Source organism: Bison bison, unplaced genomic scaffold (genome assembly GCF_000754665.1).
Source record: "Bison bison bison isolate TAMUID 2011002044 unplaced genomic scaffold, Bison_UMD1.0 scf7180017864036, whole genome shotgun sequence".
Lineage (NCBI taxonomy): Eukaryota > Metazoa > Chordata > Mammalia > Artiodactyla > Bovidae > Bison > Bison bison.
This window is the reverse complement of record NW_011494608.1, coordinates 5,921,087-5,932,350: the sequence shown is the minus strand read 5'-3', so window position 1 is coordinate 5,932,350 and position 11,264 is coordinate 5,921,087. Positions and strand designations below refer to the sequence as shown.

The 11,264-nt window shown below is 56.1% G+C and overlaps 1 protein-coding gene across 1 annotated transcript in view; it reads left to right on the top strand.

The window, feature by feature from the left end:
* AGO2 (argonaute RISC catalytic component 2) overlaps nucleotides 1–11,264 on the top strand; it is a 90,117-nt gene that overhangs the window by 29,297 nt on the left and 49,556 nt on the right. The gene's annotated exons all lie outside the window — the stretch shown is intronic.

The following is an 11,264-nucleotide window of genomic DNA, read 5'->3' as shown; positions in this document are numbered from 1 at the left end:
AAAAAATAAAGTCTGACACTGTTTCCACTGTTTCCACATCTATTTCCCGTGAAGTGATGGGACCAGATGCCATGATCTTTGTCTTCTGAATGTTGAGTTTTAAGCCAACTTTTTCACTCTCCTCTTTCACCTTCATCAAGAGGCTTTTTAGTTCCTCTTCACTTTCTTCCATAAGGGTGGTGTCATCTGCATATCTGAGGTTATTGATATTTCTCCTGGCAATCTTGATTCCAGCTTGTGCTTCTTCCAGTCCAGCATTTCTCATGATGTACTCTGCATAGAAGTTAAATAAGCAGGGTGACAATATACAGCCTTGAGGTACTCCTTTTCCTATTTGGAACCAGTCTGTTCCATGTCCAGTTCTAACTGTTGCTTCCTGACCTGCATACAAATTTCTCAAGAGGCAGGTCAGGTGGTCTGGTATTGCCATCTCTTTCAGAATTTTCCACAGTTTATTGTGATCCACACAGTCAAAGGCTTTGGCATAGTCAATAAAGCAAAAATAGATGTTTTTCTGTGATTAGAGAAATCGAAAAAATTTCATGTAGTCAAGCTTGCCTCTTGTGATCTCCGTCTCTCATCCTATAATTATAAAAGGTTATTCAATTTTAATATATGTCTTCAGATGTTTTTGTTTCACTTACAGATGTCTGTTTACAGTTGGTACCCATTTGGAACTTATTTTTAAAAATGTGTAGAAGCTTGCCTACGTTTTTTAACATCCAGGAAGCTGTTCTTGTCCTCCGGTCCACCTTGTGGACGTGCCACCTCCGCCCGCCCTGACCTGTCCTGGTGGTCTGCTTACAGCCTCTCTGTGCGTCCCCACCTGCCCTCCTTCTGAGGGCGACCGCCCAAGAACAGGGCCGTCAGGGTGCTCGGGAGACGCCCGGTGTGGGGGGCGCTGCGCTCGGGAAGGGCCACGAGCACTGTGCATGGCCAGCTCACACATCTCGTGTGGTTCACACACACCTGCCGTCTCGGGGGCGCCCGAGGCAGCACGCGGTGACAGTAGCAAGACCCGTGTCCGAGACCCGGCTTTGCCTTTTGTCACCCTCTGTCGCCTCGTTTCCCGTCTGTGCACCGGGGTTCTGCTCGCCTCCCCCCGTGAGGCCCGGAGGGGACCCAGCGTCTGTGCCTGGGTCCCGCTGTGGCCATGGCTCCTGAGTCACTGTGGGGGCTTCGCGTGATGATATGCACGTTGCAGAGAAGTCGCGTGCTCCTTTCGGTGCTGAGAGGTGTTCTGAACTAGGACGGAGTGGTCAGTATGGAAGGGCAGGAAGCTGAGTTTTCTGAGCTTTCCCAGCTGCTTTACAGGGACGGTTGATTAGGTTCTTGTATGCTGCAGGGGATGAGAAGGATTTAGGTTCTTCCGAGAGAAAGACTTTCCCAAAGCATGAGAGGTGCCACATGGACTCCTCTGTGGGGGGCTCAGCGGGACCACTTGGGGTCAGCATGCAGCCTGTGACCTGGAGACGCCTGGTGTCAGAGCGGGTGGCTGTGAGGATGACGTGCCGCGGTGCTTGGTCATCCTTGGCCTATGGAAGTGAGACGGGCAGGCTGCTGGCCGGAAATGGAATGATAATCTTCACCCTCATGAAGGCCTCGTGTTTTTGCTCCAAAACACTTGACATCGAGTTATGCATCCATAAAGGCGTCTCTACTAAGAGTTAGTGCTGCTGCTGCTGCTGAGTCGCTTCAGTCGTGTCCGGCTCTGTGCGACCGCATAGACGGCAGCCCACCAGGCTCCCCCGTCCCCGGGATTCTCCAGGCAAGAACGCTGGAGTGGGTTGCCATTTCCTTCTCCAATGCATGAAAGTGAAAAGTGAAAGTGAAGTCACTCAGTCGTGTCCGACTCTTCGCGACCCCATGGACTGCAGCCCACCAGGCTCCTCCACTCATGGGATTTTCCAGGCAAGAGTACTGGAGTGGGGTGCCGTTGTATATTCCCCTTTTCACCTGATCATTCGTTTGTTCATTTATTCATTGAACAGTTGCAGCAAGCCAGACGTAGTCTCTGCCCTGGTGATGCCAACATTGGTGGGAGAGGCAGTTACCAATCAGAGGATCACTGAGTGAATGTAAAATCAGAACTAGTCAGTGCTGCAGAGAAGTGTGTGGGAGAAAGGCACAGATAAGCCAGTGTTCACGTTTTTGTGGGTTTTTATGTAAAGACCGTCTAAATGTTCTGACAAGCGCTTGAAAGAGCCGCTCGTCCACGCTACTGTCATAGCGGTCGTTTGGGGGGTGTTTCCATGGGAGGTAATTTACAATTTACAGGTGTTTCTTTAATCCTTCCTTGTATTTATTAGGGTATTTCTAACGTTGCTGAGTAGTGACAGATGGTGAATCAGAGGGGACAGTTTTAACTTAAGAGGGAAAGTTTATTAAAATACTTATTATGAGGGGAAAAACGTTTTCTTCTTACCGATCACAGAGGTGGTTTTGGGGACCATTCGTCAAAGAAGACTGTTTTAGATGCTGGTTGGAGTTTCAGGCTAAACCACACTAAAACCCACTGCCTCTTGCGTTCTCCGAGTCTGCCGCAGACACAGAGGTGGCGGTCGGCGCGGGTACGAGGCAGCTGGCTGCTCGTCCTGTGGGCACCCCGAGCGCCCGTCTAGCTTGTGGCCCGCGGGACCTGCCCTCACCTGGACGCAGCTGCCTGTTGTCGGCTCTCTGCTCAGGCTGCCTGCGGGGCCCTCTCTTTGGGCTTCACCAGGAACCAGGCTGAGACAGGTGGGGATTTCCCCCGGGGGAGGAGGAAGTGAAGGGCTTACAGGAACTGTGGCCGTGCGAGGCTGACACATTTCCAGAGAACTGCCCTGTGCCCACGCTGGCTGCCTTTCTTGGGGGCTGTCCCCACCCCGTCTCTGGTCTGGGGAGGCCGCCCAGGGGGTCGCCAGGCTCTGCCCAGCTGCCCTTCCTCCTCATCCAGGCAGATGCTGACCAGACCTGCCCGAGGGAGGGAGGAGGAAGTGAAGGTGGGGGCGGCCAGGGTTGGGCCGGGGTAGGATCTGTGGGCCTGGGGGTATCGGGTGGAGGCCTGACAGTCAGCCTCTCCACCACGTGGTGTCCGTGGAGCCTCCCCCATGCCCCAGGCTGCTGCTCACCATCTGCTCAGAACCCTGGTGGCACCAGACGCTCCTGGTTTCCATGCTGCTGGGGGTGATTCCTCCCTCCAGCGACCGGGGCCAGGTTCTCCCTGCCCCGAGTGTCCCCTTTCCTTCATGCCCCCAGGCCTAGGGGGCACTAGCTGCCTCTGAGTCTGGAGGCGTCTGGGCCACAGCCTGGATCCCACCCTGCAGGGCGCCCGCTGGGATTCTGTGCTCCCAGTGGGTGCGGGCGCCTGGGTCTGGGCCTGTGGTCCTGTAAACGGTGTGTGTTTGACTTGCCCTCCAGACGACAGTGTTCTGTCTGTGTTCTCAGAGCTTCGTCCCGAGGCCACTTCCACTTGCTCCACCAAGAAAGCTGATGTGATGGTGTGACGCGGCTCAGCTCAGGCGACTGCAGGAGACCAGCCCGTGTGGGCAGGAGGTGGATTGCCCGGCGGCAGCCGCATGCCCTGGTTTTAGGGGAGAGTGCTGGTCTGACAGCCTCTGCCTTCTGGCCTGTGCCCTCGATGAGGCCTGGTGCGGGGGACGCACAGACCCTGGCGGTGGTCCTGCGTGGCCACTGCCTGACGAGGGACCCTACACGTCGCTCATTCCACGCGTCCGTGTCCTCCTTACAGTGACGTCCAGAAGCACAGAGGAGCTGATGTCCACCCCAGCTTGGCCCCAGGCACGGCATGGGAGGACTCAGTAGCTCTGAGCTGCTTTTATCACTTTCTCTTGCCCTCATGGTTTCTGGCTGTGATACCCAATATAACGAGCACAGAATTCTAAAAGGAAGGTAGAGGATGCGTGACTTTGAATACTAATGCTCATTTTGAGATTCTGGAAAGAGCTTTACGATGGCTTCCTGGTGTTTAGGTGGCAGCTCTTTAATCCCAGCCCCACTGAAACACGGGTACCGGTGGGCTGGGCTTGTGTCCTGGAGGAGGGCCCTGCCCCCCAGCCTCCCACAAGGCTGTGACCAAGCGCAGGGAGCACAGAACAGCCAGTGAGTACAGCCCGAAACCTCGGTCCCCTGCCAGTAGCCGAAGCTGCTTAGTTTAAGAGCCAGGATGTTCATTTGGTTATTGACTCTAATTTAGACCTTTCTTAAGGAACATTTCAGTCACCCGGGAGTGAACAGTCAGGCAGATCTTCTTGCTTTTGAAGGTCAGCTAACTCATAATAAGACGAGGCGGCAGGAACACCATGTGTGAGGGCGGGGCGGTGCAGGCAGCGCTGAGCCTCTTCTGGGAAGCCCTGGTGCCCGCCGCCTGATTGGTACTTCCTGTTTCCAGCCTTTCCCTAGACCAGCCCCCAGACCCGTCTCAACGTCACGGCCCCAGCACTTGCCCAGAGCCCCTCACTGTCCATGACTCAGAGCAGGGAGGTGGGAGGGGGGCTACTTTCTTTCTGTGACTCTAAGGTGACTCATGGCTCCAAGTTCTGTGATTTATTTCAAGTCGTGTGTGGTCAGGGATGCTGTTCTCAGCCTGATGGTGTTGGCTGGCCCCTGTTTGTAGCAGCAGACACCCCGTGAAGGCTGGAGTGAGGCTGCTGCGGGCCGTCTTCTCCCCATCAGATTCCAGGTCCAGTGCCTGACCTAGTGTAGTTTGCAGTTTTTGGAAAATTCAGTTCCACGGGCTTAAGTACTTGGAAAACGGCAGAAATGAAGAGCTTCTCTGAATGGTTGTGCTTGTCACCCTGCTCCCCAGGACACTTGCCTTGCTCTCGTGGCCCTGGGTGAGCTGCGGGCAGAGCCTCCAGGCCCTGGGGCGCTGCTGTCAGGCCTTATCAGAATGTCTGATTTCCAATTCCCGACTCTGCCGTATGGTAGGCGGCCTGTGTGATGAGCAGAAGCCTGGAGAGCCTGTTGTCATGGCAGCGGGTACATCGTGAGCTCACATCACATCAGGGATGGGTGATTACGGGGCAGCCATGGAGACAGAGGCCCCGTCGGCCCGTAGGGCTGTTCCCGGCGGAGGAACGTCAGACCTGCCCACCCTCCACGCCACCGCAGAAACCGCAGAGGCTTTGTGACGTAGCAGCCACCAAAACATCCTCTTCTCTGCTCAGAGACGAGGCCACCCTGTCCCCTTAGAGCAGGTGCTTCCCCGGAGTCTGTGGTCAGGAGCCCCTTTGTCAGCCTGGTGACACGTGTGATGAGTCCCTTTCCAGGGTAACGGTTTTTTAAGGCAAAAGCAGCGCACGTAGGATGACAAAGGACACTGGTTGTATTGAAAGGTTTATCAGAACACCGGAAGCGACACCTAACACGTCACCACGTTTAATCACAGGCCCAGCAGCAGGTCGGAGCGCACCCGGCTTTGAAGTAGCACTGTGACCGCTGCCGCGTGACCGGCCAGCCTGCCTTTTCTGCTCGTCTGGGCGCACAGTCAGACCTCAGCAGGTGGCGGCTGTGATCGTGCTGCAAATGCTGACCGAGGGACCTCAGGGAGGCCGGAGGCGGCGCACGGCTGCTCTCCCTAAAGGGCTTGAGGTGGCTCGGCCTGGGGCAGAGCGCCTGTGCTCTTCTGGCAACAAGGCTGTGTCCAGGTCCCAGCTTGCCTGTTAGTCACCTTTCGGCACAATAGGTGATTGAAGTGTTCTTGTATTTTTCTACATCTTCTGTAATAAGTGTGTGTGTTGATAATCAGAGGGAAGACTACAGTACGGGAAGGATTCACCCAGTCCACCCACGTCTGCCATCACGGGCAGAGAAACGCGGCGGCTGCTTGAATGGAAATGATGCCGCACAGGGGCGTCCTGTGCTCTCGTCAGGAAAGGACCCCGCCGCCAGTCATCTGAGTGTTTGCAAGGAGGCAGACTTCCTTCTCCCGGATGGGGGCGGGGGCGGATCTTAGCTGACTGTGAGGTTGCCCGGTCGCTGTGCCCCCCGCAGGCTCTCCCTGGGCGGTGGGAAGAGCTCTGCTCCAGCCCATGCTGGTCCATGAAGTCAGTGGGCTCTGGGCACCTCCTCGGGCCTGTGACCCCGGCCCCCAGCTCCGGGTGGGGGTTGGGACCAGTGAAGCATTCCTGAGGGCTGGGGTGGGTCTGCCAGGAGGTGGTGAGGCGGCAGAGGTCCCTCGCCCTGCTCTGGGACCCTCCTCTAAACTCTGCGACAGCCCGGACCCTGGGGGCGGGTTTCTGTGGGAGGCCCAGCGTGGTGACAGGCTTGCTCCCTCGGGATCTGGGGAGAGCTCTCTGGTCTCTGTGACCCGGTTACTCACACAGGAAGTCGATTACTCACTAACTACACGCTTCCCTTTCACTGATTGAGCTGTGGCTCTAAAAATGGAGGCCTGAGACACGCACGCTGGACCGTCAGCGGCCTTGCAGCACACTCCGGGTGCCCGCTTTGTCCCTGATGCTGACCCCTGCCCACCGCACCCTGGTCAGGAGTGGACACTGCAGGCTGAGTCACCCACGTGGCGGGGCTATGTTGGCAGCTTGCCCTCTGTGACAGCTGGTGCTCCTGGACGAGAACAGAGGACTCGCCCTCCTGGCCCCAAACGTGTGGCCCGTGCGGAGGCGAGCAGATCATTCCAGACCAAACCATCCGACTGGTTGCTGGATGGGAGATGTGCTGTGCGCGTGGCCTGGGGTCGGCGAGGGGCGTGGGCTAGGGTGTCTGCCGGCAGCTTCACAGGGGGCTGAAGCTGCATTTCTCCATGAAGAGTGGAGGAGGTTTGAGAGAGGCTGGGAGCTGGGGACTTGTGTGCCCGGCTGGCATGGCAGGGCCCTCTTAGATGGAGATTGGCAGCGGGTGCCCTCTTGGGTGGCCAGAGCCGTGGCCACCTGGCTTAACGCTAGCTCGGTGGTGTCTCCTCCAGGAAGTCTGCCCAGGTGCCTGCTCCTCTCACGCTGTTCCTTGGGCTTCCATTTATATGGATGTTTGGTGGTGCCCGCTCCTGGAGCCCTGGGCAAGAAGGTCGACCAGGGAGTTTGTGCTCCAGGGGGTGGGGGGCTGTGTCCTCTTCTCATCTGTTCTCTCTGGTCGCGGCCCCCGTTCCTGCTGTGGCCGTGGAGGGCAGACTTCGCAGAGCTCACCTGGGTGAGGCTGCGCTGGCTTCTCAGCTCCCCCGGGTCAGATGCTACTCATGCCCACGCGTCCCTCCTTCGGGGAGGTCGGCTGGCACCCCCTCCACCTCTCGAGCGTTGCTAGTGGATCCTCCTGCCTGTTTGGCGGTTTACACGCGGGACTCTCTGCGCCTCAGAACAATAGACCCATGGTGTCCTCGAGGGCCGAGGCTGTGCGGCTTTCACGTCCCTCGGCACGAGGGTTTCCTTCCCGAAGGTGCAAACACAGGTCCGCACCTGTTCCCTCAGCTCAGGGTTTACCCTGGGAGTTTATATTCCATACGCCTCCCCACGAATTGTCTGTGTTTTGGTTACTGAAGGCTCAAGGTGGGTAAGAAATGCCTTGCCCCGTTGCTTTTATTAATACAGGTTAGCAGCGCACACTGGCTCCTTGCTTCATGGCTTCTCGCATCCAGGTGGTGGGTGTTGGGGCTGTAGGAGTGCTAAGCTCAGCCTGAGAGGGGGCGCAGGCCGGCCATGTGCCGGTGGCTGAGCTGTGGGGTGAGGCGGGGGGCAGCCTGGGCGTGCGTGGTGTGGGCACATCGGCTGTGTCACTGTCCTGGCCTCGGATGGCTTCAGGGTTCCTAGGCGACGCCTTTACTGCGCAGCTGAGAGGCAAAGTCAGGAACCGCGAATTATCAGGGACCTACTGTGGAGCACAGGGGCCTGTACTCAGTGCTGCACTGTACTCAGCCCGTGCTGCAGCTTCGTTGGGGAAAAGATTCTGAAAAAGGGTAGATATGTTTTTTTATATGGCTTTTTTTGATGGCTCAGGTGGTAAAGAATCTGCCCGCAATGCGGGAGACCTGGGTTCGATCCCTGGGTTGGGAAGATCCCTGAAGGAGGGCATTGCAACCCATTCCAGTATTCTTTTTTTTTTAATCGTAGGTGTCTGTTTAATTTTATTTGTGACTGTGCTGGGTCTTTACTGCTATGTGGGCTTTCTCAGGTTGCAGCCAGTGGAGACTGCTTTTCGCTGCAGTGCTCAGGCTTCTCCTTTTGGTGGCCTCTCTCGTTGCAGAGCACAGGCTCTGGGTGGGTGGGCTCAGTGGCTGCAGCGCGGGCTTCGTTGCTCCCTGGCCTGTGGACTCTTCCCTGGCCAGGGATCAAGCCTGTGTCCTCAGCACTGGCCGGTCCAGGGGAGTCCCCACTTCAGTGTTCTTGCCTGGAGAAGTGTGTGTGTGTGTGTGTGTGTGTGTGTATAAAGGACTGAATTGCTGCACTGTATACCTGAAACTTACATAATCTTGTAAATCAACTATACTTCAGTTAAAAATAATTTTTTTAATTAAAAAAAACTGAAAGCGATTGGTAAGCTGGGAGTCCCTTCCCTGAGGGTTGTGCTCTGGTTCCTGAAGTGCCCCGGGGCCAGATTTCTATGGCTCTGTGGCTGGGCCTTGCCTGGGACACAAAGGTTTAACCTTGACTCCACACTCACCAGGTTCCTCTCCCCGGATAGAAGTCCACCTGAGAACGGGGGTCTCGTGCCCGTGGGCACTCAGTGCGGAGGGCGGAGAGTCTGTCTGTCCCCAGGGAGCTAGTGGGGGCCACTCCTTGGCATGGTGGGGACCCTCAGTGCGAGGGTCCGTGACCTGCTGAGTGTGGAGAAGTAGGCACAGTGATGCGCTGGGTGACCCCCACTCGGACGTGCTCCCGGGAGGTGGCACGTGGGTCCTGTTCACCCTGTGCCCTCCGTCTCTGGGTCCTGGCACGCTGCGGCATGTGGGGCACACAGGCAGCTTGTTGCAGGGATGGGCTGTTGTGAAAGGCTGTGAGTGTGTCATCTGTGAAGTGACACTAGCCCATTGCAGAGACCGGAAGGTCTCCAGGTGGTTTGACTCAGAAAGATTTAATAACCCTTAGAGTATGTTTGTTTTCTCATAGAAAGAAACCCAAATAGAAAACAAGTAATTCAAGGACTCTCTGAGTTTTTTTATGTCAGAAATACAGTAAGAACAGCTTCTGTTATTTTTTGTAGAGTGTTTTTGTTTCCTGTGAACGTCAATAGGGACTGAACTACATGGAATTTTTTTTTTTTTTAATGAGGACTTTTTTGAAGCAAAGATATTTGAGTGAAAATTAAAGGTATTCTGTTATTGGAAATTTTTTTCATTGTTTTTTTTTTTCCCCCCTAAAACCACAGCTTGAATTTTATTAATGGAATTACTGAAAATTTGAGTTGAGATGAAGTTTCTTTTATTTATTTATTAACTATCGGAGAAGGCAATGGTACCTCACTCCAGTACTCTTGCCTGGAAAATCCCATAGACAGAGGAGCCTGTAAGGCTGCAGTCCATGGGGTCGCTGAGGGTCAGACATGACTGAGCGACTTCACTCTCACTTTTCACTTTCATGCATTGGAGAAGGAAATGGCAACCCACTCCAGTGTTCTTGCCTGGAGAATCCCAGGGACGGGGCAGCCTGGTGGGCTGCCGTCTATGGGGTCACACAGAGTCGGATATGACTTAGGTGACGTAGTAGTAGTGTGGCGAGTGGGAGCACTCCTAAATTAATGCATTTAAGGGTCATGGAGGAGGGACACCACCATGAAGATCTTGGTCCCTTTAACGACCCTCTGGCCTTGTCTCCTTTGTTAATAATTCATATTGCTTCATCTTTAATCTCTCATCTGTAAAGAAAGAACCAAAATATACATAGCAACTATGGTAACCAGAGAGGTATATAATGTGGTTTTTTTTTTTAAAATTTTGGTGTATATGTTGCGTTTTTAAGTCATGAGCTGGCTTACTGTTGAGATGCCCCGTTTGTGGGGAGGTGGTCTTGGTCTGTGGTAGAGAAGGGGGTGATGAGCCTTGGCTTCCAGGCTGAGAGATGGCAGGTGTAGTCGAGTGCCGTGCTGACCCAAGCACAGCTGTCGGAAGCCCCAGGGAGAGGGGCGTCGTGGAGGAAGTGGTCCTTGGGATGTGGCATCACGGCATGTGCGTGAGTGTTGGTGTTGGGAGGCTTGGCTTTGTTGACTCGGTGTTGCGAACCCCCTCCTGCGTGACTCTGGTGGCCCGTCGCAGAGGACGCTGGCGAGCCTTCTCCGCCTGAGTTGGGCCTCCCCTGGTGTGAGTGCGGGGGTGGATCCGGTGTGTCTGGGCTCCTGTGCGTCAGGCGCTCTCAGACCAGATCCTCCAGCTGCTCGTGGTCCGGCTGGGGAGGCCAAGGGCCAAGGATACTGACAGCACGCGTAGCGGACTCCTCTTGGAAATGGGACTCAGTGAGCTGCACACAGGCGCTGTGGGACTGAGCGAGCTGCTCAGGGCTCGTGGGCAGAGCCGGTGCATGCAGGGCTCGGAGGCGTGAGCTGGCTCTTGGGGGCGGGGCAGGAGATGAGCCTGAGGCACCAATGCCTCAGTGTTGGGGCTGGGTGCTGGGGGCCAGAGAAGTGTCTGCACAGGGTGAGGGGGCCCCTGGATGACATGTCACCACCAGGATGACACGGGAACCCAAGCTGAGGCAGAGAGAGTGAAGTTGCTCAGTCGTGTCCGACTCTGCAACCCCATGGACTATAGCCTACCAGGTTCCTCCATCTATGGAATTCTCCAGGCAAGAATACCGGAGTGGGCTGCCATTTCCTTCTCCAGGAGATCTTCCCAACCCAGGGATTGAACCCGGTTCTCCTGCATTCTATGCAGGCACTTTACCGTCTGAGCCAAGGTGGATAGGAAAGGAGGCATTCAAGGGAAAAGCAGATGAAATTGATAGCACTGTTGAGCAGTCGGACGCGGAAAATGTGTGGGAAGGGTCTTGACAGCAGGCCGCAGCTCACTCACTGATGGAGGCTCAGGCCTGGGGAGGGTCTGAACTGCGAGGAGCCTGTCATCCTAAGAAGTGAGGAGGGCCGAGCGTGGTGTGCGGGAGGAAGGCACTGTGCAGTGTCGAGGCCGCCAGGGACGAGGAGTGGCGCGGCCCAGAGGGGCCTCGAGCCTGGTGCTTGGGGGGCTCTGCGACCAGGTGGACCCGGGCGGGAGTGGGGAGAGCTCCAGGAGGAGGTGGCGCCGTGGAGAGGGCGGGAGGGCGTGCCTGCAGGGCTGCGGGCTGGCCCTGGGCGGGAGGCGGCGGGCAGCCGGGCCCTGGGTCACGGGC